Source organism: Chinchilla lanigera, unplaced genomic scaffold, assembly GCF_000276665.1.
Source record: "Chinchilla lanigera isolate Chin_1 unplaced genomic scaffold, ChiLan1.0 scaffold00023, whole genome shotgun sequence".
NCBI classification, from domain to species: Eukaryota; Metazoa; Chordata; class Mammalia; order Rodentia; family Chinchillidae; genus Chinchilla; species Chinchilla lanigera.
Genome location: NW_004955424.1, coordinates 5,735,108 through 5,753,599, shown reverse-complemented (window position 1 = coordinate 5,753,599; position 18,492 = coordinate 5,735,108).

Sequence of the window (18,492 nt, the reverse complement as noted above, 5' to 3'; positions counted from 1 at the left end):
GGTCCAGCCAAAAGCAAGGAGGCAAATTCTTTAGACAAAGGAAAGAGAATGAAAGGTACTTGGGGAGGGAAAGGATGGGAATTGCTGAGCAGGATTTAGAACATATATATACATCATTTCTTCAAAATAAATGTAACTATGTATTGCAAACATATATCACTTTAAAAAAGGGACTCTAGAATTGAAAAAGGATCTCTGTTCAACTGAGTGTTATGTGTTCATCTCAGAATTTCTAGGTAAATGGATTGTGTCTATAATCTCTATCCCTAGCCAATTCTGTCAAAATATAGAAAGGTACTGAACATAAATATTACCTCAATTTAATTCTTGATAATTTAAAAAGATAAAGTCAAAGAAGTTGAGGTCAAGACCCTGTCAAGGAAACACAGCACAAAGAAGTGATACTTCCTTGCCTTGCAGCTCTGAGCCTGGGAGGTGTAAAGCAGGCTGAGAATGTAAGTGTTGGAAGAGTGGATAGGTGCTACATATCACTTTCTTGCACAGATAGTACTTAAATAGAGACAGTACTTAAATATACAAGGTAGTGAGAAGTGGCAGGTTCTGTAGAACAGACTTTACTATTCAAGTGGCCATTGTCACATTCTAATTTTTCTAGTGATCAAAATAGCTGCTGGGCAAAAAAGATGAGTTTGCTCCTTTGGGTTAGATGATTCATAAATATTTCCTTGCTCATTTTGGGAGGCTGGATTACCTTTTTCCTTTAACATGATGGAGAAAGAAAACGCTACTTATGTTTTTTTCTTCCAAGCTTCTGGGGTATATCCTTAACATATATCCTGCTATGTCATCACCCATTCTCAATCACCAAGCATTATGCAGTTAATGTATATTTGATCTGGTAACTTATTCATTCCCCCTACGGGCTGAATGTGACAGATGTCATAAGTTCAATGATCACAGTTAACTACTGTAATAGTTAAAGTGTCACTTAGTGTGGCTGAATGTTTCATTGCTTAATATGTTAAATTAGGGACTGTTGTCATGGCGGGGCACACATCACCTGTTACTTTTCAAGATAAGGCAGTGCTGTAAATGTTTCTCAATGAATCATTAAGGGCCTTTGGGATTGTTAATTTCCTAAGGAATCTTAAATATTGGAGTGAGATAAGACCCTTCTAAGTTCTGATGTTGGCCATGAAGACCACATGAAAATGAAGCTGGCATCCATCACACCTTGACATGGGTGCAGCCCTCACACTTTGGTGCATTCTGTGTGTGCGTCTGTGTTTGGACTTTTACAAGCCTCGTCTCTTTGCCTCCTGTTCACTCCCTAAAGCCTTTCCAAGTGATGATCATTCTTTCCATTGTCCTATAGACACTTTTCCCCCACCTCAATGAATACTTTTGGAAACTTATGGCAAGCATGTAGTAATAAAGAATAAAAATTAAAACACAAATCACAACGTAAATAAAATTGACAAAGCCCTCTTGAGAATACTGTCACGGCAGTTTTCATCAACGGTTAGAAGGCAGTTATTCTTCTTTCCTTCTGCACTATTCTTGCATGTGTGTCAGATGCCCCTTGACTTGTCATTAGCTGGGTGCGTGCTCAGTGTCCCACACGTGAATAATAGCTTCTGAGTCCCAGTAACCACAGCAATGCATATTACATCCTGACATAGCCTGGCACTAATTTCATCTATTATCGCGTCAATCTTCAGAACCACAGACTGATTTCTACTCACTGTGTGCCGATGAGAAGTTGAAATGAGATAGACTCTTTTCATTGCTTACCCAAGGGATGACAGCAAAGGATATATTGGTATATACTATCAGAAAGGATATACTTTCTGATTTCCTGCATAGACTCAGACTTCAAATTTGCTAAAATTAAATTAACATTCTCGGAATATTCACTGGGATTTAAAATGCCTTTTAAAATTCATTGGTTTAAGCACTTGCTTACTCAGCAATGCAAGAGTTTACCAAGAGCTGTCAAAACATTTTGGAAGTGGTCCTGGGGGTCCTTCATCTTCAAATAGAGCACTCGATCTTTTAAAAAAAAATGCTTTCTACACATTAGTTCATTGATTATGTGAGGACAAAATGCTACAGGTATTGAATTTAAAGAAGTTCTACTCTAAAAATTAAAAATAGAAACACACTATCCTATGATCCTATAACAAGTATTTTCCAAAGTATTCTATCTAGCAGAATTTGTAAGAGAAACCAAACTATGCCCCCTTCATGCTACAGAAAATATTTTAAAACTAAGGAGTAAAATAACTTTTTAAACATGAAATCAATTGAATTAATTGGAAATATTTTCATTATGATGTGATTTTTTTCAGAAAACAATATAGATATGTCAATCACAGATTCTCTCAAAGCTGTTCTTGCAATGAACTCGGGAATAGAAGTTTGTACCTATATACAAATAAGACATAAACATTTAATTTGTTTGCAAGAACAATCTCATGTAATAAGTTTCTAAAATTTTACAGCAACAATAAGCCTTTGCATCAAGGGAGAAGATTTCAAAATGAAGTGTGCTGGTGAGCCAATTAATCAACCTGATTCTCCATTTTCATTGTGAGATATATTTTGAGTTATATAGTCATTAAAATCAAATATCACAACACGTTAGACTCATACCCATATTTTGAATTTGAAGTAATTTAAAGATTAAATGAAAATTTCCAGAAAAATCAACCATATCAATTATGTAGTTGTAATCATATTACATATAAACTATATTCCATTATTTAAAAAGCTGTAGGGTTAATCTATAATTTATATTTCTTACTTGTATTTCAACTCTTTTAAAAAGTTTATTTTGAGGTTAAGTAATAATGAACATATTACATTTTATGTTATAAGATATAATATATAATTTTTTTACATATATATATTACATGGTAATATTTCATTAAAACCTCGTGTAACTGAAAGTTTCTCTTGTGAAGAGCAATTTGGAATCATCTACATTTTTTAAGGACCTTGCACTAATTTACGTAAATCATAATTTTTGACCCATGACATCTCTCTATAGATTTATGACTGACATCTCCTGCTCTGCTTTTTAAGTTTGTAAGACTTACAGTGAAATAATTTTGAAAAAGTTTTTTGAAAAAAAATCACCCATGGCCCTTGAGAACAACCTCCAAGAATCATATGCCTCTTACCAACATATCTGCTTCTCCACACCTGCAGGGTAGATATCCTGAATCCTGTATTTATTTTACCTTTATTTTTTAAAAATGTGATTATATTGTGCAATTATATATACATAATTTTTGAAGTCAGAAGTTATTTGCTTTTAACTTTAGAATGAAGGCATCACATTAATAGGCTCTGTGGGTGTGTACTTATTTTCCTTAACATTATATTAGTTAGATGTGTATCATTGCATTTTGCTCGAGTACATTTGTTTTGACTGTGACACTTGTGTCCCTTCCAACTCATTGCAAGGAGGCAAAATAACCCTGTAGGAAATTAGTTTCATAATACTGCTTCTCTTCTTAAAACACCTTAATGGTTTCTCCATGGGGAGAATCAAATCCTAATTCTTTTTTGCAGCCTTTGTTTAAATCTGACTACATTTTCAGTCACTCTTGTCTAATTAATTTATTTTCCTTTCAAATGGGTTAACAGTGATCCTGCCTCAGCATAGATGAGATATTGTTCTTTGAACATCTCTTCTTTAAGTGGTGATATCAGCTAGTTTATATACACTAACAACTTCCCTGCATTAAGGATGTATCTGCTCAAGTGCCTACCTCCTCATCTTTTCATAAATTAATTTCTTCTTTATCTCACAAGGATATTGTCACTCTCAGATCGACATCATAATTATACTTGCTTATTTCTCAGCTATCATTTTCCCTGACTAGAGCATGCAATCCCAAGGGATAGGTTTGTCCTGTCCTGCTCACCCCTGGATCCCCCACACACAACAATATTTTCAAACACAAGGTACTCTACTCCAAAAAAGTACCGAATGAACAAACAAGTGTATGGTTCACATTAAGGCTTTCAGAACTTCTGGTGAATCTTTCCTTATAACTTATGTTTCACTTCTTAAATATTTTTAACAAATAATTCAGCAATACCAAGTTTTTTGTTAGGAAACAATTTTTTTTTAATCTTCTTTGCATGTGGGGTTTCTGTGCATAAATTCCATGTATTTCTTTGTTAGAATATATTCTGCTGAAGTGGAATGTACAAAACCACTCTCATATATAATCCTTTCAATAACACTCGTAGAATTGTACTATGTTCATGTTTTATGGATGATGGTATTAGACCTCAGAAGGTTTAAGTAATTTTTACAAAGTCACACAGATCTTAAATGCTATGGCTCAAATGGGAGCCATTTCTGTTTCACTATAAAACCCATGATCTCTCCAATTACCAAGTGTGTTTTAGGTCATCATTATATTGAAGGTAATTGCATTGAATATAAGCTGTGATGACATAAGCACAAGGATAAATTATGTTAATAAACAGGATATAATTATTATTTTCAGAGAATTCCTTGATGAGCTATATTTAAGTTGTCTTTTGTGGGAGAGGGACAAAGGATACACATTGGTGAATGCTGTCTTAGAGGCTGTTATAGGCTGGGGATTTAGCTCAGCGGCAAAAGCACCTACCTGGCAAGCGCAAGGTCGTGAGTTCGGTTCCCGGTACCAGAGGCTGTTATATACATCGTTATACACTGGACATTGTGGTCTGGAAATGAAGGCAGATTTGTGGGTGAGTGCATCCTTTTCCTGAAACTGCACCCCTGTGGATATATCAATGTTTATTCCACATCAAGAAAGTTTCTCTATTGGTGGCCAAGAGGCTGAGATAACCATGACCCTTCTGCTGGAGATCTCTCACCCATGATACTGTTGTTGTCCATCACAAAGGTGGGGGAGGAAAACAGAGATACTTAAAGACAAGAGATGCTACAGCCTAAGAAACAGGGTATCACCAGGTTTGACCTTAAGTAATAAATGTGGGAAGATCTTTGGTCACCGAAAAGAGCAGCACATAAAATAAATACCCATTAGACACAATTGAGATCCGTTAATGTGAAAGTCATGTGTGAAATTAAACTGTAGGCAACAGATAAGGGCCAACAATACTGCTGGGTCTTATTACAAAACTACTTATCTGCAGGAAAATAAAATAGGGAAATATAAATTTGAGGAAGTGCAATTAAGACTAACTTTGAGCAAACGGATTTTTATACCCTTGTTCTAATTAAAAACAATAAAAATAAGCAGCAGATGAAATTACTTGGCTTCATTCTTTTAAATGTTTATTTTTTTTTATTCAATTATACCTGACACATTTACCTTACAAGGGAAACTGATCAAATGAGGAGAGCTGGTTCTGTTCTGTAGGGTGTCAGCAAAGAGCACTGATAATTAGGACACCAAACACAAATGAGTAAACCTTGAAGCATACCCAAGACTGGAATAGGAGATAAAATGTAATTAAAATTAAACTATGAAACTTTATTTTGAAATATAAATGTTTGAACTCTCAGTAAGAGCCTTTAAGAAATAAAGAAGCTCCAAATAATTTGTTCTGACAATCTTGCTTGATTTCCTAAGTATTATTTCTACTTCTCAGATGTGTACTTTTTGTTAGAATTTTCTTTTATGTGATATGTCATGATAAATTTGCAGAATACAAATCATAGTAGTGCTCTACTGTAATCCTTCAGAAATAGTTTAAGGTTAATGATTTGGCCTTTTCTGTGTCATGCAGGATTAAGAGCAATGGATTGGATACACCTACAGATGAATGACTGTTTAGTAGAAACATTCAGTGATGGGAAAGCTAGTTGGTATAGTGGGAATACTAATAAGATGGTTCAAGTGAAAATCTAAGAAGGTAAGTCATCACTGTCAGGAATGCATAAAGGTAGGACTCTCATCTTTGTCAGGGAATTGACTTGGGGAGATGATAGATGGTAGATAGATAGATAGATAAATAATCATTGTCATACCAATATCAAAGGGCTTGATCATGGGGCCTGATGAGCAATGAATGTGTAATTTACATCATGATTAACATGTGTCATTTGGATCTGCTCAGCACTGTGGTTTCCAAGCTTTGGTGCACATTGGAATAACCTGGGAACTTCTAAAAATTTCTGGTGGCTGGCTTCTTCTTCTAGGTATTCTGATGTCACTGACTGATATATTATTAGGGATACAGCATAAGCACTGGGGCTGTTTAAAGCTCTCAAAAGATTTTAATGGGTGTAAAGTTTGGAAACCACAAGCTGATCACCAGAATTTACTCCAGATTTACTGCATAGCTGATCATGTAGAAGGTGGATTAGCACTTCCACCTATAGGAAGAAGATATATTGCTCTAGGAAATTTTCAAAACCCTCATGTCAATTGGAGTCAGAAGTAAGAAGTAAACTAGTTCTGTTAAGTATTAGCCAATATGCATGCAACAAAATTCAATAATTAACCCTGGATGGTACTAGTCATAGATAATTAGCAACAGAAAAAATAAGAATTCAGTATAGATATAGATATATATGAAAATTTAGTACCCATTAAAGGAGACACCATAAATCAATGGTGAAAGTAAATATTATTCATGATACTGTGTTGACACTATCAGTTGACACCAGGGAAAGTAACAGTCGCAGGGTCTACGGGAGACTGTATTTCTAGGAAAGCCCAGTGTGTGACCAGCAGTTACCACTCTGAAAGCATATTGAATGGGGTGAAGACAGCAATCCCTTCCAGTAGAAATTCATGGGAAATGTGTGGTCATCATAGGTGGTTCAAGGTCTCTGGGAGGAATGAAAATTTTTTCTACAATATCTAAGCAGAAGACATTTTTGAAGAGTACATTAACAGAAATGTCTCTTATAATGTATTTTGGACAATTCCACAGCATTTTTGTTGTAAGAGTTCTCATTCAGTGGCAGGTAGTTCACAAAGATGGTTCACAAATAACACCATATATTTAAGTAAAATAGGTAAGTTTTATTTAGAATCCTAAACAATGCTGGGTTTTAATATTGTGATTTTGAGAGGGTTTTTTTTTTTTTAACAGCATCAGGGATCAACTGAATAATTATTCAGCTCACCAAATAATTTTCCAATATTTAACTGAGGTGGGAGGGTGAGTAGTGCCTTGGTCCCCCTTTTTGTACTCATACACTTGAAATGAGTCAGTGAAATGGGCCTCCTCAAAGGAAGAGATCATCAGTGTAACATCATATCTGCACTTCTGGGGAAAGCTGGATAATAGTCAAGATCCTTCTGCAAAGACTATGTACAGTCGTAAGGATCTTGGGGTAGCTCAGACCTTAGGATGTATTGTATCACTTTGCATGTGAAGGCAAACTAGCTAAGCTGTTCCTGAAATTGGTACTGAATGGACATATTAGCCAAAATTATGATAGCAAAATATTTACCAGCTGCTAATGGGGGAAAGGAAGTCAGTATTTTCAGTCTGTTGGGCACAGCAGTGGTATAAATGCTGCAATAATAGCCTGTGATGCACTGTTCATTCTTTCCAAGTTAAAATAGGCTAAAGTAGGCTGTTAAGGGGGAAAGCGTTGAGGCTAAGTTCTCCATCAGTAAATACAGAATTCCTATGATAGTGCAAAGCTTTAGTCTTCAAAGGTTTTATTTTAATGTACTTGGCACATTTTAACTATCTTACAAGGTCCTATTTTACTAAGCTAATTTATAAGTGCTAAAGGATTAAGTTAATTTTGATCTGTCTTTTCCTTGGCGTAGAGCTCATGCATTTTCTGGGGTATTTTTGTGCAATATTTTCTGCGATCGTGGCAGTTTAGGCAATTGTGACAGTAAAGTGAGCCATGAGTATTTTTCCTCTATTTTATATTTAGAGAAATACTCCCCTGGATAAAGGTCTCTAAGATTAAAAGGAGTACCTATTTCAATTTACTCTAATCCCCAGGTATAATAATAATTCCATCCCCTGTATCGATTAGGAGTGTGAAAGTTTGCCAACTTGTGCATTTCAGCAAATCATAAAGTTAATTCAGTACTTATACTGAAGGTACAAAAGCTAGTTACTACCATATCTTTTGTTCCATGAATTGTTTTAATAGCATTTGGACTTCAAATTGGACCAACTTGTGAACATTTGTTTCATCTTCCAGTTTCTCCCTGCATAATGGACTTCTTTCTTTCTCTCTCTTTTTACCCCTGATTACTGAAAATACTTGGGGGTGGGAGGAAACCCTGTATCACTTTTAACGTCCTTGCTTTGTTTTGCTTGTATTTTGCTGTTGTTCTTTTTTTGGTACTATTTTATTTAAAATTAAAAACTAAAAATTAAAAAAGAATTTCATTTTTATACAAAATTTATTTTATTTTAAAGAGAATTAAAAAAACAATAAATCAAAATAATGATGAGCCTCCCTTATGATACTAGTTAAATTAATTCCTTGGTTGTGCACAGCCGTATCATGAGGACTATATTTTCCCCTATAATCCCAAGATCTGGGTCAGCTTTGTAAGAGAGGCAGAGAAAGTAGTATGAGTAGTAAAGACATTTTGTAATAGATTGGGGAGCTATCTGCTTATGAGAGCACAAACCTCACCATGCCTGAAAGTAACAGCTCCTTACTCAAAAAAGTGGACTCATATTTTACACAGTATCTGCCTTCTGTAACTATTCTTTAGAATGGAGTAAATGCCTGATTCAGACATAAGGAGGACCACAGGATGAATCAGAGTCCTTAGCCTAAGTTCCATCATGGCTTATGATGAAATTGAAATGCACAATAAATCTAGGCTGAAACCGAGACCCACAACCCAGGGCCACTGTAAGGATGATGTCAATTCTCAAGTTTCTGCATGCTAGATGCTGGGTGGAACATGGCGATACCACACAAGGCAGCACAGCCAATGGCATGTGCTACTTGAAGACAGCAGTGCATCTCTGAGAGAACAGCAGCCAGCCAGCCACAACTCAAAATTATTGCTTACAGAAGGCAGCAGAGCCGTTAGCAAGCTAAAGCAAGAGAAGAATGATGGTGATGATCATCCTGCATTTGCTTCCATCATTTTGGGTATTCCATAGGAAAAAAACAGACACCTCCACACCCAAATAATGGTTTATGTATTGAGACGATTGAGGTCTCATGCCCACAGGTTCTGAAGAACATGGAGAACTCGGAGGGAAAGGTGGATAGCTTTTACAGTGGTTAGGAACTTTTATGGGCTGGAGTTTTGGGGGTCTGGAATTTTCAGTGGTCTCCAAGAGACAACAGCCTTCCTTTTCTGCCTTTCTAGAAGTGGAATAAGAGAGGAAGAAGAGGCAGACACTTAAAACAAGTCAGCAAATACATCTTAATATAGAATGAGGCCCTTTATTGCCACCCTTGGTTAATTAAAACTTTTAACCCTGTGAAAATATCACACAATGGAAAACAAAATGAAGCTCTTTCATCCCTTGCTGAAATGAAAAGCAATAAGAAATCTCTGTAGATGCTTGAGCCTATAATTTTATGTGAATAGTTCCCTTATATCTAAAGTATTTCTCTATGAATCATTTCCACATGTCTCTTCTCATGGTAAAAATAGAATCCAGAAGAAACATAAACAGAATTATGCATATCATTAAAAACCTCAGAGATTATTTTCCAAAACACCTTTTCAAAACAGGTGTTGGAATTAAATCCAGAGGTTTAGTTTAAATGCCCAAAGAGAGACTCAACTAGACTGAGAGCTAATCTTGGCATAAATAATTGTTTTCATTTGTTAGTTTTGGTGTATTTGCAAGTAATCTTTGATGTTTGCAGACCCATAGATGCTTGGTGTTTTAATGACCCTTGTCTATGGGCTTCTGTGTTAAAAAAGAAAAGTCTTTTCTTCTGGAAAAGGATTGCAGGTACAAATTTCAGTGCATTTGGAGCTTTGATTTCTCATCTCAGACGTGAAAATGAAAACAAGTCTTCTGGCTGCATGCTGCCCTTCTCAACTGGGACCTACCCATAGAAGCCAGCATGATCTCACACCACACCTCTGTGTTTCACTGTCTGAAGATATCCTTTGCCTAGAACTTGTCATCCACAAGTCTAATATTACTAGTTGTAGTCTCCAAATGAAGTTTTGCTTTTCTCACTAACTTCATCAGGATTGTCAAAGCTCTTTAGAGCTAGAGATGACCAGAGTTACAACTTCTTTCAATAAGTTGTCCTTCCAACTTCCCAGTATTTTAGGGAACAAATAGTTCAGATTTAGTGACATGTTTGAGGAAAATCTAATTCTTTCTGTCCCTCTGTTTTATCTTTTCTTTCTCTGGCTATGAGAATAGTGCATAACAGTAATCATTCAACCTTTTCACATAAATTATTTTTCTCTGATTCAGCATAGTAGAATTTGAATATTAATGTGCATATGTTTAAATGCAGAGACTATCTTTTAACCTTCTTTTCCCTTCACTTACTATGATTCCTGACACGGAAGTGTTAATAATATTGACTTTATAGAGGTCACTTAGTAAAGTTGTTTAGAATATAGACTCAGAATTAATGGGTCATTTGTATGTATATTACGTTCTTAAAATTGTATTACATATTGCTAAATTGGCACTGTGCTTGAGGTTTTCTGATTTACACTATTATTAACAATAAATACAGCTGTCTATTTCTTCAGTTCCTTGGCATATAAATCTTTAAAATACATTTCAATTTTAAAATATGCCTTCTTGATTACTAACTAAGATAAGCATCTTTTTCTAAGTTAATTGGGTCATAATTCATTGCACATTTCTTTATAGGATTGTTTGTCTTTTCAGTGATCTGCAGGACCTCTTTATTGATATGAATTTTAATTACTTGTCTCTTTTTAAAATGCACCGAATTTAGAAAAGTCTTTTTCTTAACTTTTTAAATTCTTGTTATTTTTGGATAATTGTAGATTCATATTCAAGTTTTAATAAATAATGCAGAATTGCCCTGGATACATTTTACCTAATTTTCCTCAATGAGAATAATATGCCAGACAATGATACAATATCACAACCAGGAAACTGACGTTCAGAATGGAAAACAGCCAAGATGGAGAACAGTTCCATCACCACAAAAATAGCTAATGTTGTGTTTGATTAGGTAGTTGTTTCTCTTTCTCCTTAGTCCCTTGGGAACCCTTGGCAATCACTAATGCATCCGTCATCTCTATAATTTTATAATTTCAATAATCTTAGGTAAATGAAATCATAGAGTTTGTAACTTTTGAAAATTGGCTTCTTTTCATGCATCATAATTTTTCTTAGATTCATTCACGTTTTTGAGTATTTCAACAATCCACTCTGTTTTGTATTTTTGAGCACTCCTTATGGCGTGGATATACCATAGTTTTTGTAACTATTTACATCCTAAAGGACGTCTGAGTTGCTTAGATTTTTTGGCTGTTATAAAACTGCTCTTAAATTTGTATACAGATATTTAGGTTTACATAAATTTTTATTTTCTCTGGTAGTTTCAATAAAAATTTCTCTGGAGTTAGCTGAACTTCTTTTAATATTGAGTAGAATTCTACAGTGAAATTTTCTGGGCCCATGATTTCTTTTCTGGGAAGTTTTGCAATTACAAATTCAATTTCTCTGATGGTTATAAAACCATACAGTTGATCTGTTTCATCATAGCTAGCTTCACATTGTCAGGCTGCTTCCCAATTGGTTTTTAGTTCTTGTTAAATTTTTTACCTGGATAGTACTACTAAATATAGACTTACAATAGCACCTCTCTTTGGTAAGACAGTTCTGTCTTTTCTCTCTTGACAGTTAGCCTTTCTCCTAGATTTGGGATTAGTTGATTGATTTGTAACCTCAGTTTTGGATGAAGAAAAGTCATTAATTTTTGTTTTGTCTAATCTTAAAAGCTAAGAAATCTAAAACAGTGGGTTGAGTGGTAGCCCCAATTGGAAATTGTTTGTCTATATTTACATTTGTATGCTCCAAAATAGTAATTCCCAAATTTAAAGTGCATAAGGATCCCCTTGACAGCTTGACAAAATCCAAGAAACTCTCCTTCAGTAGGTATTGACAGGACTAATCAGATTTGCATTTCCAACAAGTGCCCAGTAGATCTTAATGGTGCTAATTTTAATGATCAGCTGATCAGCACTGATTTATGTTTACACTCATACTTAGAATCCTATATCATGAGTCTCAAATTTTTCTGTGTATTGTGTTCACTTGAAACTGTTAAAGTTTTTCTGATGCCTTGATCCCATCTCTAGATATTCCGATTTAGTCATGCTGGGAGTAACAGTATGACATTAGGTATCATAGAAGGTCCCATGTGATATTAATATGCAGTAAAGTTTGGGAATCACTGCTATAAGTAGGGGCTATTTAAATCAACTTTCTGCAAAATAATGTTGGAACTTTGTTTATAAGACATTTTGGTTTTAACAGCTGAGCAGCTTGAGAATGTCCCTAGGTTTTTTGAGATTCAGGTTTGTAATGAGTTAAATATATTCCATGCCTAAAATTGTCATGTTTATTCAGTAATAAAAAGAGTTCTCCTCATGGAGTGAAAAGGCTTCATCCTTAAAAGAAATACATATTTAATGCTGGTACTTAATGAAGTCAGCCTTTTGTACAGAACTTTATTGCACTTTGTTTTAATTGGAATTTTAGGTGATCTTTTGCCTTTTTGACACAAATTTAAAAGTCACTAGGGACAATTACAACATTGTCGTCATAGCCCCAGGATCTTACGTTAATTTCCGTAACTTACTGATAGGAACATTCAGATCTTCCAATAGTTCTATGCAAGCAGAAAGGTTAAAATGCAAAGTGCGATAGTTTTAAAAAGTGTGTGTGTGTGTGAGAGAGTGTGCATTTTTGAATAAGCATGGAAGAGTAATAGATTTCCTGAGAAATCTACATTAGAAAACATTACAAAATAGAGTTGTCAAATTTTTATCCATGTACTATCTTTTAAATTCTTTCTTCAGTATAACTACATTTTTATAAAGGAAGGATCTGTGAATTTTCTAGTTGGAGGCTTTACAATAGAACATATAAACATTGGATTCAGTTAGTCAGAAACAATCTATGTTTCTATAGGCTCTACCTCTTTCCTCTGCGTTTTTCAGCTCATAGATCCCTCCCAGATATAGCCAACTGGTTACCATGACTTCCAGAGATATTGCTTCTCTCTCCTTAGAAAATTCTTTAGGCCTCAGAGTTTGAGAATCCTTGTTGCTATAGATATGGACAGATAAGCTCTTCCCCCCTCTCTCTTTCTCTCTCTCTCTTTTCCCTCTTCTCTTTTCATCTTTAATTCCTGATTAAATAACTGTAATCAAATCCTAATAACTGGCATAAACTGTATCTGACATCTTAGGATAAAAGGCTAATTCCTGGACTGAAATTTAAAAAGTCAAGAGACATGATATGTAGCATTAAAACAGAAATGGAAATACAGATTCACTGTAATCTGGCTTCCAGTGAGAAACTTTTGCAAAATTGTCCACTTTTCAAGTTAACATACTTTTGAATACCCAGCAAATATAACCAACTTTTAAAAGTGAAAAGAAAAAAAAATATTCACAGAATAATGCAGCATTACTACATTGGAAGACTTTTGCTAACTATAATGAAAGTAGGTCTGGACTCAGAAAAACTACTTTGTTCATAAACGAAGGTGAATATTCACTAGAGTAAAAATAGAAGAGAAAGTAAAACAAAGTATCTAATTTAGTGGTTTCCTATCTGTTCCATGTGTCATATCTAGCAAAAGGGAGAAATCTAAAAGTAGATAGGTTGATTAAAGATGAAATGCATATAATTATTGAAGGAAAAACCCAGGACATAAAAAGCAGTAAACCCAGTAAATAAAGAGCAAAATAAATATTACATTACTAGCTTGAGTGACTATCTCATAACTCAGAGAAAAAGTACAAAGTGATGAAGATGGAATACAACGTTTAAGTGGTATGAACATTATCAGCTTAAATAGAGGAGTAGGTAACTAATTTCCATTCAAAACTTCTAGCAAAATTTGTTACATCAACTCTGTCAGAGCTCCAGATAACAAGGAAAGGTATAGAGTAGCTGTGTGAATACTGATCCTGAGAAAGGCTAACTTAAAAATGGTAGAACAGTGCTTGCTTCAGCAGCACATATGCTAAAATGGTAGAATGGTTCTGTGACCTTTCTTATTTGCAATTGCTCCATTCTGTCTCTGACTCATGGTGGTCTTGGAAGATGGCAGCCTATATTCCGGGAGTGGAACTCTAGTCCCCCATTCGGGAGGGAGCAGAGTGGATTTCTGTCACGATAAATCCTGTGAGTCTGTTCTTAACTGTCTAGGAGCTCCCTGAAGGGCTGAGACAACTACCTGCTTTTGTTTAGCAAATTATAGTAATTACTTCTGGCTGGAAGGCAAGAAACATTCTTCTTAACCTTGTACGTTAAATATCCAGCTCATGACCACTTACACAGGCAGGCTACAATGGCAGCTTCAATCTTGAACAAAAAGCTAAGAATAATGTCTGTGTGAAATTTAGACCTTCAGAAGGGTTCCTGTATCCCGGGAAATTTAGAAAGACATATGCTTGCCCAGGGCAGGGCACGTGCTTATTAACGTTACAAGAAGCCTTTAAGTTTACACTTCTGGTGAACCTGACCCCCAGCCTCAGTGCCAGCAGGAAGGGAAAATCAAAGCAGAGTTGTGTCTGGCTGAGGTGGAGGCTCCAATTCATGCCCCAGTGTGAAGAACTGGGAGATTACATTCTCTTCCTTAAAATTTACTGTCATGAACAGTATTATTAACATTCTAGTTCATATTTCCCTATTGTACACAAAATTTATTTAGTCATACCTGTATATTTCTTAGATGTCTACTAAAAGAATACACAATGCACAATGATGGGGGGATGGAAATGAAAAAATAAATTTTGTAACTGTCATGGAAATTACAATGAAGACCATAAATGTTAAATGAGCAAATAAGCTTTAGAAAATTTAATGTAGACATTCTTTCTTCTTGTTTTGCCTGAAAGAGAGAGATAAAGGGAGAGAGAGAGAGGGGGAGAGGGAGATGGAGAGAGAGAGAGAGAGAGGGAGAGGGAGATGGAGAGGGAGAGAGGGAGGGAGGGAGAGAGAGAACAGAATGAAGGGAGAAAAATAAAAGGAAAGAAAGGTTGATGGAAGCATAACCTCATGGCTGTATTGAACTTAAAGAACTGAACTAAAATAAATGTCTTTAGCACGTATTTTCAATGTTTTCATTTGCAGAGATCTTTGTGGGTGGATTTTCATTATTAGTTTCATAATAAATTATATAAGCAGCCATTCTATGACCATGCAAAGCTTAACAGTGCCTGGTTATATTTTTAAATGTACTCTCCTTAAAACTGAAAAAGCAGGAAGTACATTTACAAATTTTTATTACAAGTTGTTAGCAAATCCTTGGGTACTTCGGTTCGCTGATCAGAACTGATAAACCAGAAGGAGTGCTGCTCTCCCTGTGGAGTGTCTTTTAACTAATAGGAATAACTTGTTGAGAACATTTATATTCCAAAGGAAGAGTAAACAGCTAAAGCAGTGACTTAGATATTTTTTCAACATTTAAGAACAGTGTTTCCTTCAAAAGACTGCCAACCATAATCTTAACTATATTTTGTTCCTTTTATCTTATATTACCAAAATCTTAACTATATTTTGTTCCTTCTATCTTTTATTAGAGAGAAAAAGAAGGAGAGATAAATGGTTTGAGGATATGTGTGGCAAGGTAGAGTCAGTTTTTTAAAGATATGGACTGTTATGGGCATTCACAGCAGCTCCAAGGAATGACTTTGACACTTTGTGAATGTTTGCCTAACTTACCAGTTGAAGTATATTTCTATCTGCATTGTTTCTTGATGTATCTGCATATCATGTCATATCTTATATACTTTGTACTTTCATGTGTTGGGCTTCTTGGTTGAACTAAGAACTTTCCAGTGACAGAGTCTGTGATCTATCTGATCATCTTTTTATTTATTTCCACAGCATACCACTCTGCAAATGCCTATTTTATGTCTAATACTGGGCTACCTTTTGGTATATGAAGCCTACAGACTGGCCTTTGTTTTTAAGATGCTAGTTCTTATATTTCATTATGAATTTTTTCTTCTTGTATATGGACTTTAAATATCTCATAATTTGCTTGATGATAGCTTTTATCCAAAAAGTTAGAGGATAACAGTTCTTGGAAGGCATAAATCTGTTCCTTTAACTATATAAGCTTTAATAGAGTTGATAATTTCAGAGAATGAGAACTGTAAATCTCCGCTGACTAAAAACTCTCAAACAGGAAAAAAAGGCTGGGAAAAGGACACTATTGGAGAAAATAAAAAGAAACATGCTGTTAACATTTGTAGAACATTTCCATGTTTGCAAAGCATTTATTGAGTAATACATTATATTGCTCTTTCAGACAAGAGGATGAGAACATTCTCATTCTACATAGGAAAAGCTTAAAGTATCATAGTTGGCAATACATCAATTCTTGCCTAGCAAGCAAGACTTCCCATTTGAATTCTAAGACGTTTTCTATGATATAACTTTGTACTTTGTGTTGGTATCATTTCTGTCAAAGTGCTCTTCCACAAAGAGAATTTACTCTGGAAGCCTAAGAGCTGCTTGCTGGGATAATCACTGAGTGAGGCAGTCACGGAGAGAACTTTTCTGTTTTGCGCAGCCTACTTTTTATCTATGTGGAAATTAGTATGGGTTTAAGGACTGTGTCAAATACTAAGCAGATAATATATGTTCTGAGAGTCCAGAAAAGACTCTGGCCAGGTGAATTAACGTTATTCTGTGGCTCTTAGCAATTTCTTATATACTATAATAGTACCAAGAAAGTATTTTATTCTAACAGTTATAGTCTGAAACAACTATAGTTAGAAGGAGCTGGAAAAAGGCAAGACAAAATTAGAAACATTTTACTTACTGTTTTTCCAAGGAAATATTTTTAGAGTTGATTTCTTTTTTCCTGTCTTTTTTCTTTTTCTTTCTCCTTTCTTTCTTCCTTCCTTTCTTCCCTCCCTCCCTGTCCCTTTCCTTCTTTCTTTTCTTCCTCCTTCCCTCCCTTCCTTCCTTTTGCATTTCTTTTTTATTTTCTAATATCATGTGCAGAAATAGCTGAAAACGCTTGAACAAGCCATTAAGGCCAAAAGTATCCATTGAAAAAGTTAGACACTTGGGCCAAAAGAGGCTTGATGTCTCTCTTATAATTGCCTGAGAGGCTTTTCTTGCACGTAAAAGTCTCCCTTCTCCAAAAATCAGGGAAAACAATATAATAGGTAGGTCACACATGTAGTACCAATTGTGACAAATACTTGTATGTAGATTTTTGAGGGTTGACATGCTTCTCATTCTATGAGACTTGGCTGGATCTAGGTTTTCTACAACTGAGACCATTTTGATGCTTCCAGATTTTGGTCACATATAACAATAAAATGGTGTATTATTTACACTGGAGAAGTCTTTGTCCAAATTGAAATGAATGGCAAATGAAGGCTATATACCCATTATTATGGGGCGGGGGGGCGGGAGGCAAATGTGCAATACTAAAAGTAAGAAGATTCCTTGATGTCTATGGGGTCTGATATTTCTCAGAAAAACATCATCAGAATACTCTGGGTATAGCCATTTTCTCTACTGTCTTGCTCAAAGATGAAAGATTTGTGTTGTAAGACAAGTTTTTAAACATATTTATTTTTTTCAGTCATTAGAAACCTTTTATCAACCAGCACTGTGGAGCTTCCTTGTGTGCAGCAGCTGCAAGTGTGGCCCTCTCGGTCAGGGTTGAGGAATAGAGAGCATCAAGCCCAACCACTGACTCTTTTTCTTTTTTTTTTCTCATTTATTTTTTCGGTACCGGGAATCGAACTCACGGCCTTGAGCTTGCCAAGCAGGCTCAGTGCCGCTGAGCTAAATCCCCGACTCCCGTCCACTGACTCTTTATTACCATCTTTTTTTTTGTTTGTTTTTTGTTTGTTTGTTTGTTTGTTTTCCGGTGCTGGAAATCGAACTCACGACCTCACGCTTGCCAGGTACGCGCTGTGCCCCTGAGCTACATCCCCAGCCCTTTATTAGCATCTTGACGATGAATCTTTTGGTGTAATATTATCCATAGTGTAATTCCCAGGTAGACCTGACCATTACCATTTGGAGACTTCTTAGAAGAGCTGAACCTATTAAATCAGAAATTTTGGGTCAGACTCAGCCTGCTGACTTACACAAGCCCTCTAGGTAATTCTGATGCATGTTTGAGTTTGACAAACACTACTATATTGTTTCAAAATCTTATTATTCTGAGTATCTAGTATTAACCACTCTTCACATGTTAGGACAAAGTACCTGACATACCCAACTTACAGGTGATTATGGTTTATTGAGAAAATACAATGTACCAGGCCAGAATAGTTAACATCTATTGGTCATTTATATGATTAGGTACAAAGTATACATTATTTAATAAATCTCAATGTTAATTATGACTATTATTTATGTTTGTCA